Here is a 13,072-nt window from a genome sequence, read left to right as displayed (position 1 = left end):
CCTCCTGCTAATTTATTTCTCACATTTGTGTCAATAAGCCCAGAACTAGGGAAAGGGGAAAAAGCTGAGAATCAAACCCAGAGTTTCCCTTAGGAGGTAGCACAAGGAATGAGGTTGCAATTATCCACATATTCATATATTTTCTCTGTGTTACCCTTATAAAAAAAATTGTAAAATACTAATTAAAAACTGAAAGTCCAGGCTAGGGAACATATAAATTGAGATGAAAAATAGAACACTAAATGGCCTGTTATTAGTTGTATAGTTGACTCAGAATTACAGTTGACCATAGAACAACATGGGTTTTAACTGCTCAGTCCCTCAGTCCACTTATATGCAGATTTTTTTTTTTTTCCAATAAATACAGTCAGCTTTCGGAATCTGCAGATTCTGCATCCCTGGATTCACCCAACTGTGGATCAAAAGCTTAATATAGGATCCGGGGTTGGTTGAAGCCATGGATGCAGAACTAGCCGATATGGAGGGCTGACTATGGGACTTGAACATCCATGAATTTCGGTATCTGGCTGCAGGTCCTAAACCAATCCCCCATGTATACCGAGGGATGACTACTTCATGGTTAGTGATATAAAGGGACTCCTTTCCATAGTTCTCCCTAATCATGAGTAGAGCACACCAGTTCCCCAGGTGACAAAGCCCTTCCTAGCCTTTAATTCTGAAATTACATAGGATTCACATCCTAGATAAAAGGAACACTAAAAATTTAGTGGTAGTGTCTTTAACATCCATAAGAGCAATTTACTGCAGTTACTATGAGTGAAAAGAGAGGATATGAAGCCAAAACGTGACTTAAAGACATTCTGCAGTAGGCCAACACAGTACAGTCCAAGACTGCAGGTTCCTGATGATCTGAATTGACCTAAGAATAAAACTTTATGTTGTCTGTAGCAAAAAATGCAAACAGTGACCTTAGGAACCAAAGCAGTGATGTAAACGAGTGGATGCTACGTGGTAGCTGTCAGCCTTGGGCGTGGAGGTGCTGCTCGGATGGAAGAGACTGGTGACTGCACGGCACATGCCCTCTCAGAGGAGGGTGGCTGCTCTTGCTCTGCTCCATCCTGTTTTGCCATGTGGGGCTCTAGTCCAGTGCTATGTGTCTTCTAATTCTTCAAGGTCAGCCTGAAATCTGGATTTTAATGTAAAATGTCCCCATTTTAAATGCTCACCATTAGGTCATTTGGATTTTTAGAAAGTGCTTGTGGGCCAAGCAGGACTTGCCAGCAGGTGTTCAATCATTCAACTCTCATCAGAGGAAGGGGGAGCCTGCATGTTTTTCACACAAGTCTTTATCAGTCTCACCTCCATCTTCTCTGCTGTGCTCAAGGTTGGTTCTTTGGCAAAGTCTAGCATCTGGTATTCTTGGATTCTCCAATACCAGCTGGGTGTCCAACCATTCAATTCAATTCTCTCACTAACAGCTCTGAGTAAATGTCAGACTACACAGGTTTAAGGGCTCAGTTTCTCAAGACTGCCCTCACCCCAGATGCTCCTTGTTAGTTCCACATCCCGAGTCAACCCATACATACAGCCAACTTGGCTATGAATTTGGTTCCCATGATCCCCTACTCATTCACTGGAATGACTCACAGGACTCAGGAAAACACTTTATTTACATTTACGAGTTTATTATAAAGGATATAACTCAGGAACAGCCCAATGGAAGAGAAGCATAGGGCAAAGTATGTGGGTGGGGAGAACAGAGCTTCCATGTGCTCTCTGGGTGTGCCACCCTCCTAGAACATTGATTTGTTCACCAACCCTGGAAGTTCACTGAACTCTGTCATTTAAGGGCTTTCACGGAGGTTTCACGGGGTAGGCACGATTGATTGAATCATTGGCCATTGGTGATTGAAGTGAATCTCTAGCCCCTCCCCTCTGTCCCCTCTCTCAAGGTCTAGGGGTGGGGCTGAAAGTTCCAAGCTTCTAATCAAGCCTTGGTGTTTCTGGTGACCAACCCCTATCTTGAAGCTATCTAGGCCCCCTCACTCCCTACCCCTCCTCCCCACACATACCAGAGTCATCTCATTAGTATACAGAGACATTCTCATCACTCAGGAGACACCAAATGTTCTGGGAACTCTGTGCCAGAAACCAAAGGAAGAAAAAGATCAAATATTATTTTTTATTAAACCACAGGTGTTTATTTTGGTTGGTTACAAGCAAACTAGTATACTTGAGAGACAACCACGGATGAGGTTTTTTGAAGACCCTGACCAAGACTGCTGTGGTTGGAAGATCATCACCCTAGAGATGGGCCCTCAGATACATGAAAGCAAGGCCAGACTTTTTCTTCCAAAATCTATGTTTGTTTCACCCTTATACACAAATGAATTACTCCAGAGTTCAACACTAATTTCAGTAGGGAAAGATTTCAAAGTAGGTATTACTAGTGTCCCATTCCCTGAATTTTATTTTTGAGCAATGTCACTTCCCAAGGACATGACCAGTATATATTAATTGGAAGAAATACATCTACATACTGGATGTAAGCCAACTAAATTATGGGCATCTGCCAAAATAATTCAAAAAATGTCATGCCTGATATAAGGTTATTCTTTCTGAAAGTACCTATAATGGGAGGAGTTATGATCCTGTGTCTAGTTTATGACATTGAAATAACATTATCATAAAAGGATATGTGTGTGTCTAGCTTGTTTAAAAGCAGTTAAGGGCTTCCCTGGTGGCACAGTGGTTGAGAGTCCACCTGCCGATGCAGGGGACACGGGTTCGTGCCCCGGTCCGGGAAGATCCCACATGCCGCGGAGCGGCTGGGCCCGTGAGCCATGGCCGCTGAGCCTGTGCGTCCGGAGCCTGTGCTCCGCAACGGGAGAGGCCACAACAGTGAGAGGCCTGCGTACCACAAAAAAAAAAAAAGCAGTTAAAAATTATTAGAATATATTTTAAAAGTTGGAAGGGTGAGAGAAGTTGAGTTAGAGCATATTATAATATTATGCCACTCATAACTGTTTTCTGTAAGCAGGCCATTTCTGCTGATCATAAATGTTGTGTTTCACTCACTAGGCCTTCAAGAAAATGTTAATTTATATACTAAACTGATTTCTTTTCAGGATTGTCTTTTTTCAGCCTTATTTTTCTCCATGTTTCTGTAGTTTAAGCAGTTAACAGGGATTTAGGTTAAAATCTGAGAACAAGATCCCTGGCATCTTCGTATTTCAGCTTGAAAATTTTCAGAGTAGTATTCTTTAATTAGTTGCTTGTTTTGCTTAAGTGGCTTCAATAAATCAAAATTTTCTGTTTCTCCAGAAGAATTGTGTCCCTGAAATATGTTGCTGTTATGCTGAGATGTATATGTCATTGAAGTATATATCCCAATGCTCTTTTCTGTAAATGTCACTGGGGAGTCTGAGCATATGATTCATTCTGAGTAAAAGATATTTTAAAAAATAGTTAACTGACTTAAAAAAAAAAGATTTCTGGGCATGCTAAGGGGCTCTAGTAAAAGAAAAAAAAGTATTTGGAGGACTTCTTGGCTTTGGTCATAAAGAATGAATACCTGTTTTCAGTGAAGATTAAAGAAATCAGATATGAAAATGAGATGAACTCCTTAAAAATCCTGACTGTTAAAAATTTTCCTTCCAATATCTCCACCTCCAAGAGGCTGTTTTGCAGTCACCCAACATAAAATGAGAGCTCGTGTTTGTGGTATTTTCATTGCACCTTTAGATTTCAAGATGGTCCTGAGTAAACTTTTTGTTTTTTCTTGAGAAATATTTGCTTACTGCCGGTCACTGACAGGAGTGAACTTTTTCAAGTAACGTAGACAACACATTGCATAGATGCAAAAATGATTTAGACATGGGAAACTAAGACACTACAGTGATATGCTGCTCAGTTTACAATTATTTGTGACACAAAAGCTAATTTAGCCAGTGTGGTAGACTGAATAATGACCCCCAAAGATATCCAGCTTCTAATCCTTAGACCTGGGAGTGTTACCTTCTCTGCCTAAAAGACCTTGAAGATAAGATTAGGTTAAGGCTCTTGAGATGGGGAGATTATCCTGGATTATCCAGGTTGGCTTCTGAATGCAATCTCAGTGTTCATATAAGAAGGAGGCAGAGGGAGATTTGACTGCAGAGAAGCATGTGTGACAGTGAAATGAGAAACTGTGCTGCTGGCTTTGAAGATGGGAGAAGGGGCCACAAGGGATACAACTCTAGCAGCTGGAGAAGGCAAGGAAAGAGTGTCTGCAGGTAGTGTGGCCCCGTGACTGAGTTTGGACTTCTGACCTTCAGAACTGTAAGAGAATATGTGTGTGTTGTTTTAAACTACCAAGTTTGTGGTAATTTGTGACAGCAGCCATAGGAAGCTAATACAGCTAGTTGATTTGATGATATTAAGTTAAATAAACTACATACATAATACCATTATAAAGCAAAAGGAAGTTTAAAAACTGCCAAATACTTAGTCATTTCTTAACATTTCTGTTTGCAGATTTTGGTTAATTTCTGTATTGCTGTGTTTATCAGCTTATTCTTGACTGATAAGCAGTAAAATTCCTAATATTTAAATATTATATTATATTTACAGGACTTTGCCGATTACTCTTAGCAGAATGCAATTCTCTTATCTCCCAGAGCAAGTTCCCTTTTCTGGTTCCCTTTCTCAGTTTATGGCTGAGGTATATATTGCTCTTGTCCGTACGCACTATTGATTCCCATGTAACTTTTTCAGGTTGTGACTCAGCATCCTGATTTTTGGAAAAGGGAACCAGACTCCCACACGGGCACTCTATATATGCAACAAAAGCCTGTCTTGTTTCGTAAATACAAGGCAAACATTCTACACAGTAGGCATCCATTTTGTGGCCGTACCATTGTCATCCTGGTACTGGGGGGAGCGTGTAAGTTTCTCTGAAATGTCCCTCATGAAGCCACACCCCCCAAGCCTTCTCTGAAAGTGTGACAATTTGTTTATGTCCACTCCTGGCACCTGCACTTTGATTACCAGAGTCCCCTCAGATCTGCTGATTCCACCACTGTTATAATAGCACAAAGAAATCCTAGAAAAGGGAAAACTTTGTGGTGTGTCCCTGATTGGCATTCTGTTTAGCAGTCTTTATTGGAACGCAGTTGTTTCTTGAGGTCAAGGGAAATTCTGTTACCTGTGTTCATCTGGGTGGCTGTATTGCTGGTTAGTGAACTCAAAGCCAAAGGATTTCATTTTCTAACTGTGTTGGTTCTATGGAACCAGAGTTTTTCCATTTGAACTGATGAATTCTCCTGGGGGAGAGGGGGATTTCATGATCAAAATTAGACTAAATGAAAAAAATGAATGCACATTTCAAAGGGTGGCACTAGAATCAGGTACATCTACAGATCTTCCCAGGGATTACTCCTGAACTTTTTGGTTTTATTTGATCATAATTCCAAGAGAGAATTTTCATTAGGTGAGTGTTCTGTTTCGTTTTGTTTTTCAATGATTCCCCCCCGCCCCCGGCTTGAAGTTTGATTTTATTTGGCATTTATCCCAGTTGGGAATTTGCAATGGAAACGGAAAACTGACCTTCCATTTGTGAAATCACAAAATGAAATGGAACACCAGAAGTGATGTTCTCCTAGAAATAATAAATAGCTTTGTGCTGGTGTCTAAATTCATAGCACAGTTAACTAAAGTTAATATTTATGTACAGTGAGAAGAACAATGTCTGGAATCTCTCAGACATCTTCTTTGTTGTGTTATACTCTTTTTATATGTTACCTCGTTTTCTTGGATCTTGAGAGATCCCCAAGTAGTGACAACAACAGTGGCACAACCAAGTAGGAACATCTGGTTATTGACCTCTTACTGGGAGCCAGGCACAGGTTGAGTTTAATAGTACAGGTAAGCTGTCCGTGTACTACTTAGTTTAATCATCAGAAAACCCCATCTGAGGCCGTTGTTTCCCTTTCACAGATAAGGAACCCGAGTTGAGATTTAGTAACTTGCCTGAAGATGCATACCTAATAAAGAATGAGGGTTCAAACACAGATGTTTCTGGCTCACAGGCCGAACTTACTCGGTGGCAACACCCATTCCCCTGAGTCTGGAAATGGCAAGAGTCTGGTTTAGGCAACCGGGAAAAAACAGCCAAGACTCTGAAGGTCAGAACAGTACAACGACAAGGTTGCAGTGGAACAGCCAAGATCAAGAACGAAGAGAACGTCCCCTGAGGGCCACAGACCAGCTCCGCCTTGATAAAGAAGGGGATTGGGGTTGCAGTGCAGCAATTTACTGTGATAGCTGGATTCAGAAAAAAGAATATACCTCTGAATGAGATTTAGCAAAATGTTGTCATAGCTATAGATGCTTAGTTTTTTAAAATGTATTTGCCTTATAATTACAAAATTAATATATATGCTTGCTGTATAAAAAAATTCAACACCAAATTACGTAAGTGTAAAGTAAAAGTTACCCCTCTTCTCTCTTTCCCCATTGACCAACCATTTTCCCATACCTATATATCTAAACCTATGTACATATATAGCTAAATGGAATAGTTGTTGGTCTTGGAGAGTTTTCTTTTATTTTTTGTTTTATTTCACAAAAATAGGGTCATACTATAATACTGTTCTATAACTTTTTAAATGAAATAATATTACATCTACATCTTTTATGTTAATACTCTTATTTCCGTACAGAAGCAATTTTGAGGAGAAATATTTGTATTAAAGAAGACTGTATTGGGGGGTGGGTGAAATGGGTGAAGGTGGTCAAAAGACACAAATATCTAGTTATAAAATAAGTTCTGGGGATATAATGTACAGCATGGTGACTATAGTTAATAATACTGTATTGTATATTTGCAAGTTACTAAGAGAGTAGATCTTAAAAGTTCTTATCACAAGAAAAAAAAATTTGTGGCTATGTGTGGTGATGGATGTTAACTAGACTTATTATGGTGGTCATTTCATAATATATACATATATTGAGTCATTATGTTGTACACCTGAAGCTAATATAATATGTCAATTATATTCCAATAAAAAATATGCAAGGCTATTACATGCAGTTTGGGAGGTCACAACTTGGACCTGACCTGCTTGAATACTTCCAGTGACGGGGAGTTCCCTTTCTGGTGAAACAGCCAGTCCCACTATTGGATTGCTCTGTTAGAAAGTTATATTGAACTAATGTTTATTTTTTTGTGACTTCCTCTTGCTCGTTAATATGTTCTCTGGAGTTCCACAGACCAAATCTCATCCCCTCTTTTTTTTTTTTTTTTTTTTTTTGCGGTACACGGGCCTCTCACTGCTGTGGCCTCTCCCGTTGCGGAGCACAGGCTCCGGATGCGCAGGCTCAGTGGCCATGGCTCACGGGCCCAGCCGCTCAGCGGCATGTGGGATCTTCCCGGACCGGGGCACGAACCCGTGTCCCCTGCATCGGCAGGCGGACTCTCAGCCACTGCGCCACCAGGGAAGCCCTCATCCCCTCTTTACCTGTAACTGGATGAAATGAGACACCAAGGGGTATGCTTAAGAAAATTAAAAGATGAAAAAACTTAAAAAAAAAACGATAAAAGAAAAAGAAGATTATATTGCCTCCATGGCTGCTCAGTTTTGACATTTTCTACTTTTCTTCATGGAGATATTAGCTCAAATTGTAGAGCAGAGCTTCTTGCCTTTTTTTTTTTTTTTAAACATCCTTTGTATATGAAGGGTGTTCTTTCTTAACCTCTGGATTTTCCCAGGGCTGGAAGCTCTGCAGTGGAAGATGTAATCAGATGTGAGGGAGCACAGGAAAGTGCAGACTCTTAGGAAGGTTTAGTTTGGATTTGAAAGGTTTTTTTCTTAACCTCAAAAATAGCTTTAGCACATTTCCTAAGCTCAGCCAACTGTTAGAAGCAGACAGGACCTTGAAAATCATGTCAGCCTCTTGCTTTTGTTTACCTTAGAAGTCCTGGAGAGTTTATCTTATTTCCAAAGAAGGTCACAACTGATTGTCAGACAGCCAAGCCCAGAACCTCTTTCCTTCCTGTGAGCATGTTCTCCATTGAAGCCTACCAGGTTGCCAAACCATTCTCCCTCAAATAGTTCAGAGAATTTCCAAAGTCCAGTGGATTTTATTTTAAAGTCAAAATATATATATGCCATAACACCTTTAGGAGAGATCCTGGAGGCCCTGTGGCCATTGTGAATTCCTGTTCCACAACTTAACCAAGCCCTGTGACCTTGCAAAGTGGCCCTAATTTTTCTCAGCCTTCCATTTCTTATCTGTAAGATAAGATTGCCTACCTCCTTGGCCTTTTGTGAGGATAGGATAATATTTATAAAGTACATAACACAGTGCCTGGTTCATTAGTCAACTCAATAGTAGTTGCTGTTAGAAGAAAGCTCTTTCAAACTTTTCGTAATAATCTTTTTTAAAAAGTAAAACTCAATTTTAAAAATGTGACAATATATGTGTTAAATTATTGTAGGAAGGAGACTTCAAAGACTAAATACTTAAAAAAATTTGGGGGGGGGGACTAGATGTTGTACATGGTTTAAGATCCAAAATATATAAAAGAGAAGCAGAAAGTAATTTTTCTTACTCTCTCTTTCCCCACAGCTACTACCTTTCTTTAGCTGGAAACTCACTTTACAAATTTTTTGTTATACCCTTGTAGACGTATTCTATGCACATACTCAGTAAGCTTTAAATATGAAACGATTTCTGTCTTCAGTCTTTCCTCTAGTCTCTTGCTGATAGGGCTCTCTGTTGAGTCAGCTCTAGGTCAGCACTGTCCAGTACTGTCTGATGACACAAGTGTTCTATACTTGTGTTGTTCAATACAGTACCCACTAGCACATGCGTCTATTGAGTTCTTAAAATATGACTCTTGTAACTGAAGAACTGAATTTAAAATTTTTATTTAATTTTTATTACATTTAGTAACCACAGGTGACTAGTTAGTGGCTACCATATTAGACAGTGCTGTGCTAGATGTTTATGTCTATGGCACTTTTTATAGAAACACATGGACCTCAAATTATGGAATTAAGAGTCGTAGAGAGCCACTAAGTTAATATTAATGAAAGAAGTCTATAGTTTAATATATTTTTAATTATATGTGGCTAATATATTTTCTTTTTAAGTATCTAGATACGGAGATGAGAGTTTATTTTTGAGAACATGTTGCTAATCAAAGAAAGCTGTGAAATGGCATGTTTGTAGGAGAGGAGATCTCAAACAAATCAGAACGTAACCTCATTTATCTATTTATTTTTTCAAGAAGTATTTATTGAATAGCTAATGTGTACCATGCACAGGCCCTGGGACTATGGCATTAACAGAACCTAAACAAATCCCTGCCCTCATGAAGCTTTCACTCTAGTGCTAATGAAAACCTCCTCTCTGCATTTGGTGCCTTTTTTTGTTACATTCCACTGGCGGTCAGCAAGCAACAGGGAAGACCTCTGCAGAGACAAAGAAAGGAACTTGCTCCAGGCCCTTGGCTTTGATGGCCGCCAGTGCTCTAAACTTATTTCCTTTAGTAAAGGAAAAAGCTTCATAGGAAAACAGTTTTCACTGAGCTACTAAAGAATGCTTTCTTTAGCAGTATCACGTTATTTATTTCTATAGTCTGCTATCTCTGGATTAGGATACGAGTAGGGGAAAAAGTGAGGTGTGCATATGTCTTACAAGTGCACACAATTTTAATGTAAAAAGAGCCAAGAGATTCCAAAATAAGTCCTTTAGTATTCCTTTTTTTTAAATTGGAGTATTGTTAATTTACAATGTTGTGTTTCAAGTGTACAACAGATTCAGTTATACGTACATACATACTTATATATTCTTTTCCAGATTTTTTCCATTATAGGTTATTACAAGATATTGAGTATAGTTCCCTGTACAAGACAGTAGGTCCTTGTTTATCTTATATAGTCCTTTAATATCCTTTATGGAAAGGCACGTATAAGCAGCTCAGAATCACGATGGTGAGCCACACTGCCTCATTCTTCTGCTCTTGGGGAAGGTCTGACTAGTGTAATTGCCCCTCCCTTTACATTTTCTCCCCCAAACAGTGATTGCCTCTTAGTGTTAGCATTTCATTTGATTTAAGTGTTAGTTTTATTTTTCTGCATTTTCAAAATTTCCTAGTATGAACACATATTATTTTCATAATAAAACAAAGAACAATAAATTATATTGTAAAAAAATAGTTCAGTCAGAGAGATGATGAAAGCCTGAAATCATTCCATGGGAGCAGAGACCAAGAAAAAGAGGTGTATTTGAGAGGGAGAGATTTAGGAAATAGAATTGACAGGGCTTGGTTACAGTAGTGAGAGGAGATTGTGTAATAAACACTTGTTTTATGAAATTGTGATCTATTTTTTAAAAAGAAATGAGCATCACAAAAGGTTTATTGTTTTTTAGTTGTTTGGTTTTTTGGGGTTTTTTTGGATTCACAGCAATCAAATGTTAAATATGTCTCACCATTTTCAATCACTCATCTGTTTAAGATGACTTGCCAGGTAATTTTTTTATTAATTAATTTTGGTTGCATTGGGTCTTTGTTGCTCTGTGCGGGCTTTCTCTAGTTGCGGCAAGCGGGGGCTACTCTTCGTTGTGGTGCGCAGGCTTCTCACTGCGGTGGCTTCTCTTGTTGTGGAGCACGGGCTCTAGGTGTGCGGGCTTCAGTAGTTGTGGCACGTGGGCTCAGTAGTTGTGGCTCGCAGACTCTAGAGCGCAGACTCAGTAGTTGTGGTGCACGGACTTAGTTGCTCCGCAGCATGTGGGATCTTCCCGGACCAGGGCTCGAACCCATGTCCCCTGCATTGGCAGGTGGGTTCTTAATCACTGTGCCACCAGGGAAGCCCCAGGTAATTTTTTTAGTCCACCATATAAATGTGTACATTTGGGGCCATTAAAAAAGCTTTGGTGAAATAAAGGGAGTTTATTTTCTTATGTAACTTTTTGTTTCCAGTTATCTTAATTTAGTAATAAAACCCTTTTGTGAGAATGTCTTAGAATGATACTGATTCGAAGAACAAAAGGGAAGGCTTGGGCTTCCCTGGTGGCGCAGTGGTTGAGAGTCCGCCTGCCGATGCAGGGGACACGGGTTCGTGCCCCAGTCTGGGAGGATACCACATGCCACGGAGCGGCTGGGCCCGTGAGCCATGGCCGCTGAGCCTGCTTGTACGGAGCCTGTGCTCCGCAAAGAACACGACGACGGTGAGAGGCCCGCGTACCGCAAAAAAAAAAACAAAAAACAAAAAACAAAGGAAGGCTTAAAAGATAAAAGCCCTAAAAAGGAATGTTTGAAGAGCATTAACTATACCACATTTATCAGATTGGCAGTTATCCCCCCTTAGAAAAGTATTAACAATGTATTTCCATGCTTTGGGGAAGGATTTTACAGTGGGCTTCCAGAACTCACATCTGATTTCCAGTTACAAGATCAGAATGTTCCCCTCATATTGATAACCTCCAGAGAAACAAATTCTCATGAGTTCTCTAGTCAAAACAAAAGATGTAGCTGATTGTAAAATTACTGAAGTGTTAAATTGTACACTGTCTTCTGTTAAACAAGTTTGGTATTGCTATTATCTAGCTTTTTTTTTTTCCTTTCTGAAATAACAACTATGTTTGGCTATATGGGTTGACAATAATGGTCTGTGTGGAAAGGGGGGGAAAATGAGTGAAACAATGTATCCCATTTTGTTATTTCTGCGTGTGAAAATCAGCCTCTAATGAGATGTCTCCGACAGTGCTGCTGTTCATCAAAACATGTGCCCTAGATCTGAGTGAATTTAATTATAGTGGGAACAGTGAAATAAGGACATTTAAATTAACTTACAGTAGAAAAATTCAGGAGATTAAGAAGCAGCAACATATCTCAGTCTGCATAGAACTAATTTTTGAAGTCTCTTTTCTCTCCTCCCTGGAAGGAATCATTTTGGGAAGTGGGCAATAATGTTCACCTCAAGCATGTTTTTGTTAAACCAGTATATCAGAACAAGATCAGCATGTCCTTCTGGATACAGAGATCAGTTCTTTGCATAGACCTCCCGAAGCAAAGAGCTGATCTCTGTGTGATAGCCAGGTTACTGCATATTAATTTCAGCCTCATACAGAAATCTTGATCGAGAGAGAACTTGTTTTATTAGGAGCATTATCTGACACGCCTTTGCAAAGAGCCACCTACTCTTTTACCGGAAAAAAACAGTTTAAAATCTGACGATAGAAAATAAAAACATGCTTCCTGGATATAATTCCTTTTTATGAATTTCCAATTTTTTTTAGTTTGTGTTCTTATTTGTTTTTTTAACAAGTAAACCTAAAGAGAGGGCTAAGCTAAGAGATGGGCAATATATTCATTTATGACTTTTTTCCAGCTCTCCTTTCTCCTAGGCCATATACTCATTGATTAGCTAATGAAAGTATAAGAACTTGGCTGCTCAGTGAATAACAGCTTAGTTGAAATGTTTTGTTAGAACATGGTATGGTACCTTTATCTCCAAAGCTGAGTTTTTGAACTATAACATGAACTTTTTGAACTAAGCATGAACTATACCATGCTTAGTTCTCATGTTCTATATAGTTCTATGATTGCATTTGGGTATATTCTACTGTTTCTGTTGGTTTGTATTTTACTGTTGATACATATTTGTTCAATTGATCCTAATAAAAGACCCCATTAGATAGCTAAGCCTCAGTGAGGGACCTCTTTAGACTGTTAATTTTTCCAACATTACAGAGCAAATCAGCATGAAATCAAACCTTAGTCCCTGTTTGATCCTACAGTTATCTCCTTTTTCTCCCAAAACATTTCATCCATTGCCCAGCATCAAATTGTATAGATGCTCAAGAGAGCAAAGGAAATAGACATGTGTGTGAGAAAGCCAACTGTGCCTAGATAGAAGGGGGAAAATGGTCCTAATTTTAAAAATGTTTATATATGACCAGACTGCCACACATAGTAGAGGCCAAGGCCCTTATTCTTTACATTCTGGGGTAGTAAAAACATTCTTACGAAGGACTACTGAGTACAGAGTGACACGTCAGTTAACCAGAGTGATACATCAACTGGAAAATATTTTGAGTTACTGGATTTCAGTGAATTATT

At 39.2% G+C, this 13,072-nt stretch overlaps 1 protein-coding gene across 3 annotated transcripts in view; it reads left to right on the top strand.

The window, feature by feature from the left end:
• The window catches only part of NCOA7 (nuclear receptor coactivator 7), a 145,044-nt gene that overhangs the window by 52,740 nt on the left and 79,232 nt on the right, over positions 1-13,072 (top strand). The gene's annotated exons all lie outside the window — the stretch shown is intronic.

The sequence above is a fragment of the Pseudorca crassidens genome, chromosome 13 (genome assembly GCF_039906515.1).
Source record: "Pseudorca crassidens isolate mPseCra1 chromosome 13, mPseCra1.hap1, whole genome shotgun sequence".
In the NCBI taxonomy this organism is placed as follows: Eukaryota; Metazoa; Chordata; class Mammalia; order Artiodactyla; family Delphinidae; genus Pseudorca; species Pseudorca crassidens.
The sequence above is the reverse complement of the archived record's forward strand: the minus strand, read 5'-3'. Positions and strand labels throughout refer to the sequence as shown.